Below are 15,570 nucleotides of genomic sequence, written 5' to 3'. Positions count from 1 at the left end.
TTCTATAGAAAACAAAAAAAAGTTCTACCCAAAAGTTTATAATTTCTGAGTTTTTCTTTAAAATAATAACATCATTTATAAAAACTATCAACTTGATGGCATAAAATCCTGGTTGTGTTTCACTGAAACTTTCAGTAAAGTTAATAGAAAAGGCGTAAAGAGTTGGGGGTTTGGCTCAGTGGTAGAGCGCTTGCCTAGAAAGCGCAACGCCCTGGGTTCGGTCCCCAGCTCCAGAAAAAAAAAAAAAAAAAAAAAAAAAAAAAAAAGAAAAGGCGTAAAGAGTGATAAGTTGGCTGAGGGGGTATGGTGGTTTGTACAGGGTTGACCCCCAACAGACTTATGTATTTGAATGCTTGGCCCATGGGGAATGTCACTATTAGGAGGTGTGGCCTTGCTGGAGGAAGTGTGGCCCTGTTGGAGGAAGTGTGTCCCTGTGAGGTGGGCTTTGAGGTCTCCAGTGCTCAAACTCTACCCAGTGTAGAAAAGTTTCTTTCTGGCTGCTTGGAGAAGACAGTCTCTTCCTGGCTGCCTTCATTTCAAGATAAAGAACTTTCAGCTCCTTTTTCATCACCAAATCTGCCTGTACAATGCTGTGGTTCCCACCATGATGATAATGGGCTGAACCTCTGAACCTGTAAGGCAGGCCCATTAAATGTTTGCCTTTATAAGAGTTGCCTTGGTCATGATGCCGCTTCACAGTAATAAAGCCCAAACTAAGACCAGAGGTGAAGGCTGTTACAGCCAATACCAACTGACTCAGAACAGTTCTCCTCTACCATACAATGTTATGGTACACACATACACACACATGCGCACGCACACACACACACACACAAATAATTTTTTAAATATATATCATCAAAATAAAAGTAAATAAACAGTTTCACACCTACCAAGACTGCAAGTCCTGCATGCCCTTGCTTGAGCTGCCGAAACAAACACAAACTAAGTACTTCATGAGATTTGAAGCTGGGTTAAAGCTCAGTGGTAGAGGGATTAGCATAGGTACTGGGTTCATGTCCCAGAACCACAAACAACAAAAACAAACAAACAAACAAAAACCAGAGCCAGACACTTATTCTCTCGCTGCTCTGGAAACTTGGAGTCCAAAAGGGATCAGCAGGGTTGGTTCCTCAATGAGAATCTATTCAGTGAGCTACTCCTGCATTCTGATGATCCCTGGCAACCTACCGCATCCTGGCTTTGAGCAGCGTGATCCCAACCTCTGCTCCGTCCCAGGGGACTTTCCCTGTGTGCATCTGTTCTCCTCCCTTAGGGACACTCAGCATGTTGGCTTAACAGGTAAGCCCAGTGCCCTCCCTTTAACTTGCTGATACACAATGTTTCATTCTCAAATATGGTCACAACCACAGGTGTCTGAGGCAGAACTTCAACATAGCTTATTGGGGAAGCTGATTTGTTAAAGACTAAATTTGTTAAAGACTAAAGGCTTCATGCAACATATGTTCTAGCAAAAATGACAGACAGACAGACAGACAGACAGACAGACAGACAGACAGATCCATCCCAAGAAAAGAGGCCAAGGACCCAAGAAGCATGGAATCTCATTAAAAAAAATATGATGCTATGTCTCAGGACGACATTGACATCAACTACAGAACTAGTAACCCATGTCTCTGCCTTTAAGAAGAGGAAGAAGGCATCATGATTTTGAGCGTGCGGGGAAGAAGTTTACTGAGAGAAACAAAAGATGGGTAATTAAGGATATTCTCACAGGTGTGCAAGTTTCAAAGTAACTAACCAAGTTATAAAAAGTAACACCTCGATATCTAGCACCACAAGAAATAGAGAATTTCAGGAAGATAAAATGTCAGTCCCAAATGGGAAACGATCATTTTAAATGGGGTATGTGGAGGTTTAGAGGGAGGGAAAGAGGAAGGGGGGAAATAGTGTCATTATATTTTAGTTTTAAAAACTAAGAAAATTTTAAAAGGAAAGAGAATTACTACTCACATTAAAAAAGGAAAACCTTGGAAAATTATAATTAAATTTTATTACATTGAAACAATATTGGGCTGGTCCTAAACACTTTCAAGATCCTTTAACAGTGAAAGTACTGGATGCTGGTTTAATCAGGGTCGTCCCCAGGGGGCAAAGAATGGAAAGGAAGTGATATTTAAGAGGGTAAAAATTTCAACTATTATAAATGGAAATGAATAAATAATGTCGAGATGATAACAAATCAAGAACTATCTTACGGCATAACCTTAAGTGCACAGATCGATATAAAAGATAAGCGTCAGGACTAAACTTTTGCCCCTGAGGGGTACAGCTGCGGTGGCAGTCGTGACAGGCACCCGGGTCCACTGTGATCACAATATCTTTGTAGCTAATTGATTTTTATCAATCTTTCTTAAAAAAAATCTTTTGCTGTTAGTTGTGTTTAAAGTTTTGAAGAAAACTGTTTTGCGGTAGAAACTTTGTCTGGAAGAACTGGCTTTTCCTCTACCGTTGCAAAAATCTTCTTCCTGTGGTTTTATTACATTTCACAGTTGTTAGGTTCTTACATGGAGCCTGCCCACTGCCACTGTTGGCTCTGGTTGGCACCAAGTACAGTCTGACCAAATAGGATCTGAACAAATGTGCTTCCCCTAAGAAGTGCCAATCACTCCAAGCCTGGCAGTAGTCCCGCCCAGAGTCGAGCGGGACACTAACCCACTTCCAGCCTCCCCCTTCCTCCTCATCCCATCCGAACACAAGTTTAATGGATCAATTTCTTTGTGGGTTCCTGACCCCACTTCCCACTGCAGCATCTTGCTATGATCACTGCTACTTTCTGATGGCCAAACTTCATACTTAAAATCAGCTCCTGTGTGTGTGTGTGTGTGTGTGTGTGTGTGTGTGTGTGTGTGTGTGTGTGTGTGTGTTTTAGGGTGGACTGAACTTCAAAGAGTTTTTCTTCTACCCCACCCCACCCCAGGCACTCACAGGCCTCATTTTCCCAGCAGAAGGCTGTGTGGGAGAGGAGACAGAAAGGTTGTCCTCCAGATGCAGCATGGCAGGACTGATGTACATAAGAACTCACAGAGACTTTGACAACACACGTATCATCTGCACAGGTTCAAACCGTTCAAACTGAAAAGTTCAAGACAGTCCCAGCACTGAGGAGGAGAGGTGAACACAAAGTCCTACCCCTAGCCAAGAAGCTATTTGTAATTGAAAACTGCTGGGAAAGGAACTATCAGGTTTTTCCCAAGGGAGTGTCACTGGGTATACTAACCACACTGCAGGGCAGGCCTGGTGCCTAGGAGTAGCTGATCTGTACAAAATGGGCTGTATGGTTTTTATGTACTTCTTTGTGTGTGTGTTGGGGGGGGGGTTCATTCTGATTTTTTTGTCTTATTTTATGAATGAAAGAAAGGTAAAGGAAAGGACATAACTGTTCCTAGGTAGGGAAGAGAGAGGCTACTGTAGATAAGAAGTAGTATGTGTCCAGAAGCAGAAACATCTGGGGGAATCCAGAGGGGACATGACCAGGCTGAGCTGGGCTGCATGGAGAGACTGGGAGGGGGTGGGAGAGGAAAGAGGGGGAAACCAGATGCAGCAGCCAGGAAGCCAAAGGTAACAAAAATGTCTGGATTATATGGGAAGAGCATTTGGGGAAGGGCAGCATAACTCCTGGGATGGAGAGTTCAGGGTAGAGGGTGGGGTATGCCAGCCATACCCTGTAACAAGTAGGGAGTGAAGGATGCTGGGAAAACCTGAGGCCAGGTTCACTTTGATGTTAAATAGGTACCTCAGCCACTTGTGCTAGGTTTGAAACTTAAAGTTTTACCATCATTCCTTTCCTTCCTTCCTTTCCCCTCCCTTCCCTTCCCTTCCCTTCCCTTCCCTTCCCTCCCCTTCCCTTCCCTTCTCTTCTCTTCTCTTCTCTTCTTTCTCTCTCTCTCCTTCCTTCTTTCTCTCTCCCTCTTTTTCTTTCTTTTTTCTTGCTTTGCTTTATCTTCATTTTTGCTGTTTTTCAGAGAGAGAGAGAGAGAGAGAGAGAGAGAGAGAGAGAGAACATGAAGTTGGATTGGTAGGGAGGTGGGGAGATTTGGGAGGATGGGGGAGGGGAAAGAATATGACCAAAATATATTATATGAAATTTTAGAAATAAATGTGTTTATTTGTTTTGGATCAGAGCTAACAGTTTAGTATCTTCTTAGGAATTTTCCTGTTAATTCCATCAGAAAAATGACAGGCATTTTCCTGTCTAAATGTTGTTCTTATGTCTGTAGACCTAGTACCGAGTCGAGTGCTAGACTATTTCAGTAAGTTTCTGTTACTAGGCAATTTTGGCTCTTTTCTGTTAGGACCTTTTGTCTCCTTATCAGCTGGTACCTTCATCCCATTTCCTCTAGATCAGCACCAGTTTCTTTCTTTTTTATATAAACATAGAAATAATTTCTGTACAGTTTTGCCTTATTCACTCTGACTTTGATATCTGGAATTTCTTACTCTTTTTTTTTCCCTCTCAGTGCTGGTTCAAACACAAGCCATGGTTGATTGTCTTGTTGACCTTCTGTTGCTGTATTGGAGGGTTAGAGTCTGTGATGGCGGAGTGGAGGAATAGCTAAGAGCTCACATCTTGATCCACAATCATGAGACAGAGAAAGAGAGCATGACAGGGATTACAGGAGTCTTTTGAAACCTCAAATTTCTCCCCCAGTGACACACCTCCTCCAACAAGACCATGCATCCTTCTAAAACAGTTCCACCAACTAGAGACCAAGTATTCAAATCTATGAGCTTATGGAGGCCCATTCTCGTTTGAGCCCACTACATTAGGCATTCACCAAAGGCTGTTGAAAAATATCTAACTGATTAAAAAGCTGAAAGGATAAACAAATCCATTTCTGAGAATCTCAACAGAGCCTCAGCTACATTTTTCCATCCATTAAATATTAATAAAAAATACAGCAAAAGCTTCCCGGAGAACTGTCATCCATTCTTTAGGAAGTTCTTTCTCACTGCAACGCAAAGGAACAAGTGCTTAAGACAAGTTTGCATACCCTTCAGTGTCAAATGATGAAATGTCCAGGAGGTTCATCAAGGACATTGTGAGTTAAACCAGCTTTCATCAGTGCTGTTCTCTGTAAGTGTAAGCTTACAGGACTGCCTTGTAAGAGGGATCTACCCTGAAAATGTTCCTTAAAATTGGTACCCCCCTCCAGGGACTAAGCCCCTACCCAAAGGCTATACATGGACTGACCCTGGACTCTGACCCCATAGGTAGCAATGAATAGCCTAGTAAGAGCACCAGTGGAAGGGGAAGCCCTGGGTCCTGCTAAGACTGAACCCCCAGTGAACTAGACTATGGGGGGAGGGCGGCAATGGGGGGAGGGTTGGGAGGGGAACACCCATAAGGAAGGGGAGGGGGGAGGGGGATGTTTGCCCAAAAACCGGGAAAGGGATTAACACTCGAAATGTATATAAGAAATACTCAAGTTAATAAAAAAAAATTGGTACCCCAGTCCTCCTCCACCATCATAGGAATGCTTAGCCATGTTCTGTACTCTGTGATCTTCTCTAAATGTCAACCTACAACCAGGGACCCTCACGAGACCCTTGGCAGTCAGTCTTTATGAAGCACCATGGGCCACACAAGAACTCAACTCAGCGATAGACATGGTCTCTATTACTTGAATCATGGATAAACAGGCCTGCACACTTGTAAATCCCTTTAAGCTATATCCTTAAAAATGTCTGAATCTTGCTGTATATAAATTATATTTCAGCAGTTTTCTTTAAAAGATACTGGGGTGTAGCTCAGTACTTGAGTATGGGTCTAACGCATTTGAGGTTCTGGGTTCAATTAATAGCACTGCAAAAACAAAAACTATGGCTAGCGTAGTGGCAAGGCAAGGCCTAAATACTGAATTTGATTCACACACACTGTAATAACAGTTTTGAAACATAAGAATTAAAGAGTTATACAAATGTAATGTGTGACCAGAGGCCCTCCAAAACAGAATAGGCTATTGCTTTGCTGTGCTCTTTTGCCCACCAGAACTTAATGGTGAGACCCTCTTAGTAAAATACCGTACACTTTGATCATAGGATACAGAGAAATGAAATTGGAATATGGCTGGAATCTACCTTACTAACTTGCTTTCTTTGGTGCCAAAAGGTACTGTGTGGGCTGCAGGGGGGAAAAAGTCCTCTACAGTCTTAACACTGCAAAGTATAAAAATGACCTACCTGGCAAGATATCCCTTTTAGTGCAATAGTTGCATGACTCTTACAGGCTCAACCAATCACTTTCTGATTCGATTTGAAGACTGTTCCACAGGAAAGGCATGTTTCCGGTATTGTGAACCTGGTCAGGAACCACAGGCCATGTGTGTGTGTGTGTGTGTGTGTGTGTGTGTGTGTGTGTGTGTGTGTGTGTGTGTGTGTTGGGGGCAGGAGAACTGCTACAGTTTTGCTAAGGGGCATGTTGTCACACTGCCTGCTAAATTACTCGTGTGACTATTCATAGATGAATGCTGTGCCCAGCCGTCATCAGAGAGCCTTCTTACTGCCCTGATAGTGGTGAGAGCAGAAGCCCATGGCTTACCAACGTGCTGAGAGCATAAGTGGTCGTGGAATGCACAGTCCTCAGTGATTGGTATCACCCTTCTAAATCACAGGGAACATCATAGAAGAGGGAAAAGAAAAAAACGTAAGAGCCGAAAGATGGGGAAGTATGAAGCAAAAACATGTCTTCTGCACAGATCCAGGGCACCTAAGTCATTTAACTCACTACATGTGTGGTTCTATCCAATACCCACACAGGATTGGCCCCATCAACATTTCATTATGTATAAGGTGTGGGGAGGATGCTGAACAGACCACCAGCAGAACAATTAAAGGGAAGTCTCCACTGTTGCACTCAAGACTCTACCACATCTTGGTGCTAAGGCCACCCTTCCCACACTGTTCCCCACCTGTCACTGACCATGAGTAGCACAGGAGTCAGGCCACTCCTGGGAGAGACAGCACTCTTCCATTGTTCTCTCTTTGTAGCCTCCACACTGCAGCGCTCTCAGAACAACACCAGAGCTGTCACTGCTGTCTGACTTTTCCCAACCAATCCTGCACATTCCTCTCACAATGTTTACCTAGTGTTTCCTGACTGTATGATGCCATCCTCATATCTGCTCCTCCAGAGACTCAAATGAACACAATCACTTATAAAAAGAATAGATCAAATTAACAAGCAATACAGCAAGGAAAGATGTCATGCACCTACTAAGAACACCTAAGCATGCTTACAAGCTACATGCCTGGCCATTTTCTTAAGTTGATATTCACTGTGAGGTCCAAGGGATTGAGGTTCCCCTGGAGCCACTGACTGATCTTAAGTTTATTGAAAACTGCCTCCAGGTCTCTCACCAAACTCTACACAGATCTCAAGGCAAATGAATTAATGGTCTCTGTCACTGTCTGCTCTGAAGGGCACACTAAAAAGATTGTTAAGGGAAAAATTCAGGCCACAGAGATCATGATGCTGAACCTTGAGGAACTGACTGTGCCTGGCTAGCTCTGATTTAATTACTTGAAACAACTGAGCCTATCACAGGCCTCCAAGACGGAACACAGTGTCTGACCATGGCTTAATACCATCACCTTGCCAATAAATCCTGCAGTGCTAGTCTGAGCACCGAGCTCTGCTGTGGTTTGGGTGTGGTTTGTTTCTTTGGGATCCATGTATTAGAAGTTTGCCCCGTATTGGAAAACAGTAAATCTTTAAGTGGTAACTAGCCTGAGCAGGGACTAAACTCATTGCAGGGATGCTCACAAAAGGGATTAGCATAATTCTCCTTGACCTCAGTCTCTCTCTGGGGTTTCTTCTCATTGAATCTATCTCACATAGACCCCACCACTCTGAAGCCATCCTCAATGAGTTCCTTACCAAAGCCAGCATCAACATCAACAGCATATTTTTGACATAATCCTGTTTTCTTTATAATCCAGCTTCAGGTAGATTTTTATTATGGTAACAGCAGACAGACTAACAGACATGTTCTGTTACTTTTTGTATGAGAATTGGCTTTGCTATCACAGAAATCTGACTTAAGATTGGTTCAACATAGCATAAATTCTCTTTCTCTCCCTCCCTCCTCTTCCCTCTCTGTCTCTGGCTTTTCAGACAGAGTCTATGTATACAGCTCAGGGTGACTTGGAACTCACTAAGAGACCGGCCTGGCCTGGAGCTCAGAAGTCTCAAGTCTCAACCTCCCAAATGATGGGAGTACAGGCTCTCTCCAGGACACCCAGCTTGACTTTGGATGTTTCCACCTGAAAAGCCATGTTGTGCCTAACACTCTACTTCCCAACACCAAGATAGAAAGTACACAGTGCCTCTACTTGATGAGGAGTCCATGCTTTGTAACTTAAAACTGCAACTTTATCGTTGGTGGCTGCTTCTACAGAACAGAAGAAAGGGACTCAGATAATCAAGACAAAATAGGGCAGAGTTATTTAAGAGAAGGCTTCTTGGGCTGGAGAAACGTTCAGCTGTGAAAGGCTGGGCTCTCACCTGAAAGTAAAAGAGACGACTCCCTCTCTGATATGTCTTCTCTAACTACATTCCAAGTAAGTCATAGTGTGTTTTGCTTGTCCATTCACTTCTCACACTAATTAACTTAGTGTCCTTTAGTCTCGGTCTTCTAATCCCTCATCCTTACCTTAATTGCAGCCAGGAATGTCCCTCCCACTCCTCATCAGACAATGTCCACATGTTCCTATGGACACAGATGCATATGCCCATGGGCATCCACACAAGATACACTCTGCCTTTCTATTCATTTAGATGGATGGTCCAGTTCCTCTCTACACCCAGCTCCTAGAGACACACATTCTCAAGGTGATTAATAGCAGCATCCCTTTGATCTCATCTGTGTTATCCATTTCTCCGTGACTTCTGGATCAACTTCAGTCATTGTTTAACAGAACCCCAGAAAATACAATGAAATACCAACAACTTAACTCATCAACCGCAACAAAACACCTTAATTCCCCACTGCAGAGCAAGTGCATCGTCCTTTCCTGCACAGACCCTGAAACTGGCTATTTTGTCTCAAGCTGTCTCCAGATCTTCTCTCCAGTGAAACTACTTTGGCCATCAACCTTGCTCCAGTCTTGTCAAAGGCAACAATGACCACAACATTGCTAAGACACCTTGCCATTCTCAGTTGATGACGTCTTCCTCCTTCTAGCTTCTTGGGTCCCAAATCCTCTCTTTATCTTACTTCCTCATTCAATTGGTAATGTATTCTTATTGACCCTGTTTTCAAACATACAGATCTGGTTGTTTCACATTGCTGTTGCTGCTCCAAACCATGGTCATGGTCATCTCTTCTCAGGGTCTCTGTAGTAGCCCCTTAACTGATTTGCCCACTCTTATCCTTGTCTCTACAATCCTAACATAGCAATATATGTATGTATCTGTGTGTCCATGTGTGCATGTGCATGCAAAGGCTAGAAGACACCTCAGACAGGGTCCTTCTGTGGCCTGGAACCCACAACTAAGGCTAGACTGACTAGACAACAAGCCACAGGAATCTGTCTGTCCCCACCTCCTTGGTATTGTGTATCTTCACTTTTCCTTCTTTATTTCTTGACCAGACAATAAAAGGTAGAGCTTCCAGGCTTACAAAGAAGGCCTAATGGCTGGCCTGGATTAGTTCTTGTTTAGTCCCACCAGTCTTCTTCATGCACAGTAGAGGACCTCAGGAACATGAGTTGGCACGGCTGAACTTGTAAGTCTGTTTTTCAGGTGCATCGTGAGTTAGAGAGCTGTACTTCTGCAGTTATTTAAACGCTATCTTCCCTGGGGACACTCGGCACCCTCCTCACAGTACATCTACACCCTTAGCTGATGCTCCTCATCTGAGATGGGGTTACACACAGTTACAGCTGTGCCTTCCAGTGTCATAAGCAGCGGTGTTTCTAGTCTTCTTTCTCTAGGGTGTTTTGTTTTGTTGTAGTGCAGTGGTTCTCAAATTACGGGTCATGACCCCTTTAGTGTCAAATGACCCTTTCATAGGGATCGAATATTAGTAATCATATCAGATATTTACATTACAATTCATAACAGTAGCAAAATTACAGTTACGAAGTAGCAACAAAATAATTTTATAGTTATAAACTCTATAGAGTGGTATTAAAGGCTCACAGCGTTAGGAAACTTGAGAAGCACTATTCCCATGGTCATTGCTTTAGGATAATTTCCAGGAATGAAAATAAAGATTATATGATTGTTATGGTCAACTGAGTGGGATTTGAATGAAATACAGTGCATATTTATTTAATATGATCAATATAAATATATTTGGTTAGTACCGTTTCTAAAACAGTGCTTTTTCCAATTCAGGAATAGGACGCGTCTCAGCGTTTCTTTGGGTCATCTAACACCATGTGCTCCACCATCCATTCAGACAGGATGGCTTAAGGGCTTTAAGGCTAATTCCCAGCCACGTCGCACTCTCGTTTCCGTTGGAACGGGAAGAGCTCATAGACTGCAATCCTGGGAAAGTCTGCTGATTGTTCATTTTAGTATTTCATCCAAATGCTTTAGTAGTTCAGCATTCTAGCTGTATATCGGCTGTTGTCTTGGCTCTTCAAGGAGGATAAGCTGTGATCTGTAGACAAAGTAATTGTGCTTTGTCCTCTTCCTTTCAATACAGGCATGTCAGATTTATTCTGTACTGCTCCGGGCAGCACCTCCATAACTAACATTTCGGTCACCCTCTTTCCTTTCCTGCAGGTGAAGAAGGGCTTTCAATGCTTCGCTAGCACATGGTTTCATTGTTGATTTCTAAGAAACAAACTGCACAATGTCTAGAACAGGTTCTTTCCCGTCTTAATTTTTAACTGGAGTTAAGGTTTATCAACTAAAAAAAAGAGAGATAACATACACTCTTACTTATTTACATCTCTTATGAATTAATCGTTTCTTTATATTGAAACTTCTGTTTCTACTGTCAACTCTGCTTGGTCACTATTTTGATTAACATGTTGATATTGCTTTTACGGGCATGACTGATTTAATTTGCTAGCTTTGGACAGCAATTCTACGTGTGGCTTCCTTTTAGCACACATCCTCCTACCTAGTCTCGGCATCAGAGTAGCCCAACACTTCAGAACAAGTTAGGATTGTTTCCCAGCTCTTCGACTCACTGTACTGGGATTGTCAGTTCTGTAAAATTTGACAACTAACATTAAAATATCTAGGTGTAGTAGACCACATACAGTTCAATCTCTCCAATCTTATTTGTCTATATACATTTTATTTCTTAACTCAGTGTTACATAGCCTTTTTTAAAAAATTTACAATTCATCAAAATGCTCAAATATGGCATGAGATAACAAATTAACACGTGACTCTTTAGGTTACCCTTCTCCACCTGTGGTTAAACTACTCTTACTATCACAGTAACATAATCAAATGTTTCCACTCCATTAGATATGCTAAAAACTGTATCCATTTTCTTATTTTTCTGAAATACACAGTATTTGTTTTTCCATAAAAGCGAAGGAGACACCATTATTGTTATTGTAGAGGGAGTGGAATTTGTCTGGAAGTTTTTTATGTTAATTCTTCATTTATACATTGTTGTATGTATTGAATATCACATCTGATACAGTAAACTGAAGACACTGTCAGGAGGTCTCCTTCGATGGGTCCAGTTCTGCCTGATGGGTGGGGGACTCATGTGAATGCACTGCCTGTTTTTAATTGTTTTTCTCAATGTTCTAGGCATGGAACCTCATAATAACAGAATTTACATGTATATGCATTTAGTTTCTTAGCTGTTATTTAAATTCCTCAAATCTTTTTTTTATTAGTTATATTTCTTTACTTACATTTCAAATGGTATTCCCTTTCCCGGTTTCCTATCAAGCCTGAATACCCACTCCCCTCCCCCATATATGTGTTCCCCCCATCCACCTCCCTTACCGCCCCCCTGACATTCCCCTGCACTGGGGGTCCAACCTTGGCAGAAGCAAGGGCTTCCCCTTCCACTGGTGCCCCAACAAGGCTATTCTCGGCTACATATGCAGTTGGAGCCCTGGGTCAGTCCATGTATAGTCTTTCGATAGTGGTTTAGTCCCTGGAAGCTCTGGTTGGTTGACATTGTTGTTCTTATGGGGTTGCAAGTCCCTTCAGTTCTTTTAATCCTTCTTCAAATTCCCCCCAAAGGGGGTCCTGTTCTCAGTTCAGTGATTTGCTGCTAACATTGACCTCTGTACTGGACATGCTCTGGATGTGTCTCTCAGGAGAGAGCTGGAGAGATAGCCGTTAAAGGCTAGGCTTACAACCAAAAATATAAGAAATTCCTCAAATCTTAACCATTTACTCTGTCTGCTAATTTCTAAAGTCCTGTGTCTTAGCAGTTAGCATGTAGCTCAGTATATAGACACTCCCATGTGTAAGCTATGCTTTAGAGTGAAGTCTAGCAGTAGTAAGTATTGGCGAGGCTGCACGTGTCAGCATTAACTATTTCCATGTGACCTTCGTCCACCATTGAGTTTTATTCTAGTTGCAGTTGCTATTATAAAAGTTCCCTTCTTGTTTGAACTCATTTAGTGTATTTCCCCTTTGTTTTCCACCTTTATGTTAATTTCTAGGTGTGACATTTACTGATGGCATATCATTTCTGTGTTAGTTTTTATGATTACTGAAATTCTTGGTGGACTCCTGACTCTCCTTGGCACTTTAGTGATGCACTGTACATGGTTTTCCTCTGGCAGAAACTCCGTTCACTGTGCCAGCGCATCCTCTGTGTGGCACTCACCGTTTCCAAACAGTTAGTGATCTCAGTCGGCGCTCTGGATGGGAGATGCATACCAAATGTGTCTGTGTTCGCTGATTTCTTAAGTCTATTAGGTGACCCGGGGAGAGAAGCAGTACAGAGAGTGCACTAGGTTCCAAGAACAGTTTGTTGTCTGGAATCGGGGTAGACACTTTTGGCAGGTACTGACAGCCATCCAAAGACGGCCCAGTTCTCTTCCCCAAATCCTCTACAGTGCCTCTGTGCCACGCCTCGCTGAGCACCTGCCCGGGTGTGTCAGGAGACACTAACCCACTTTCACCAGAGCACGGTTCTCCAACCTGTCACCATGGTTCAACCAGGGATGTTTCCTCTTCCTCTTCAAACCCCCAGGATTCCCAGTGTCTTCTGTGCCTTCTGGCATAGCTCCCATTTGTCTTGCCTCTGACTGCTAGTGTATGGATTAAAAGTCCTGGGACTGGAGAGATAGCTCAGCGGTTAAGAGCACTGACTGCTCTTCTAGAGGTCCTGAGTTCAATTCCCAGCAACCACATGGTGGCTCGCGACCATCTGTAATGGGATCTGATGCCCTTTTCTGGCATGCAGGTTTATATGCAAATAGAGTACTAAATTACATAAAATAAATAAAATTCTGTTCCTTAAATCCTATTCAAGTACACATGCCCACACAAAGACCATCATAACTGTAGAAGCATATAGAGTAATGCTTATTAGATCGGTGATTCTCAGACTATGGTCCCACAGCCTGGACCATATTTAGTCTTTACCACCGGGAAACAAACATGTAGTGGCAGAGGCCAGGGATGCTCTGACAATGAATGGTGCCCAGAGCAGCCTCTACACAGAGATTACCTAACCCACATTTTCATAGCCTCAATGCTGATCAGCCATGTAGGAGATGCTCTGAAGGGGTTGTTGAATTTATAAACTGTGAAAACAACATCGTACTCAAGAATTTAAAAGCTTTAATTTTGTTACAGCTGCATATTTAAGGGTTTAAAAAAAACATAAACTTGCTGCGTGAGATAGGGTCTGAAATTTCTGAAAATAATGGGGAAAAGCTAATTTAATTAAATTCTGAAAAAGCTTAACATTTTTCAAGCTGGGAGATGGGTACACAGATGTTCCGTTTGTGGGTTTCTTTTCTTTCTCATTTTGTCTTTGTCTTTTAAGGTGGGATACTGCTACATAGTCCAGGATAACCTTACGAAGTCCAGGATAGCCTTACGATCTTGATCTTCTACCTCAGCCTCCTGAGGGCTAGGGTAAGTGTGTGCTGTCACACTCAGCTTTAATGTTTTACTTTTTAAACTTGAAATATAATTTGAAATTATACATAATATAGAGGCAAAATAGTTCAATTAATTCTTTAAAATAAGACATTGATATTTTCCATTTATTTCTTAATAATATAATATAAATAAATAATTTAAATAATTTTATTAAATGGTTGGGTTTGCGGTTCAGCACCTGACACATGCAACATCAACTTCTCTGCCAGTAGCTAACTAAGCAGGGAAAAGACCACTGTGGTAAAGGGAAGCCATTCTATAAGGTACACTGTGAGACACAGCCTGTCTAGCCAGAGCAACTGGGGTATTACATAGCTAGAATAGGGCTAGATTGTGAATACTTAAAACTTAGTTGAGAAACAGAAGATTTGCCATAAAGCATCATGGGCCATTGTAGTTTTAAAGAGAGATTGATTTTGTGGAAGTGATTCTGTATGAGTTTTCTAGGGTAAAAATATCATTCAGAATGATCCTATGAGGCTTAAGTTAACCACAATACTATATTAAGAGGGAATGCTTATGATGGCTTTTTCCTCACATAACTAATTCTTCTTGAGATTCTGAAGACAATGGGAGAAACTGAAAGTAAGAACCAGCTGCAGAGAGACTGGCCTTCGCCTCAAGGGTATGAGGTGAAGGCAAAAGTGTGTGGGGGTTGGTCTGCAGGCTTTGAATGGCAGGAAGGTAGGATGACTGTAAGTCTGAGGACAATGGACAGTCGGGGTGACAGAGGAAGACCTATTTAGAGAGACAGTAGCAGAGAGCAAGCGGCAAAGTGGGATTGCTGCCACTTGGAGGCTTCAGCTCATGGATTCATAGAGATCTCTATCTATCTGCGTGAGTGACCACATCTAGTGACATGGACATACTCAAAAGAAGGCATAGGGAAGAAACAGCAGGGTTCTAAGTCTCCTGAGTTTGATGGACAGAGGAGGAAGAAGAAACATGGCTGTATTTTCTAAGGACAAAAAAAAAGGATCAAAGATCAAAATAAACTGAACAATATGGAATCGGTGAATTAGCTGTTTGAATCACAGGAAACAGTTGTCCTTGGGAATCACCTGACCAGTTGAAAGGACAGGAAAGTCACGGTCAACAGTAGGCTCTCTGAAGTGGAGACTTTAGTTGGAGAAGTTTCCGGTAACGAGAACACGCAGAATGTAAGCGCGGGACTACGATGCTGACTTCAGTGAGCATAGGACTTGTTTCCCTTGTCAAGGTGGGTAGTCACAGGAAACCTTGAGTCATCCAGATGACCTGATCCTCTGTCTCCTGCTTAACAGCGCCTTTACTAAGAGGGAATGAGTGCGTTGCAGGGGCAAGAATGATGACAGTCATGTGGCAAGTCTTATTTCCTGTAGAATAAGGAATGCTAGGGTTTGGTGGGCTATGGGGGTCCTTAGGAACAAGCAGATGGCAGGGGTCCCCTGCAGCTTGAGAGGGCATAAAGAAGAAATGAGGGATCTGGCACAACCCTGCGGTAGTGCCTTATG

Source organism: Rattus norvegicus, chromosome 1, assembly GCF_021556685.1.
Source record: "Rattus norvegicus strain SHRSP/BbbUtx chromosome 1, alternate assembly SHRSP_T2T, whole genome shotgun sequence".
NCBI classification, from domain to species: Eukaryota; Metazoa; Chordata; class Mammalia; order Rodentia; family Muridae; genus Rattus; species Rattus norvegicus.
Note: the sequence above shows the minus strand (reverse complement) of the source record.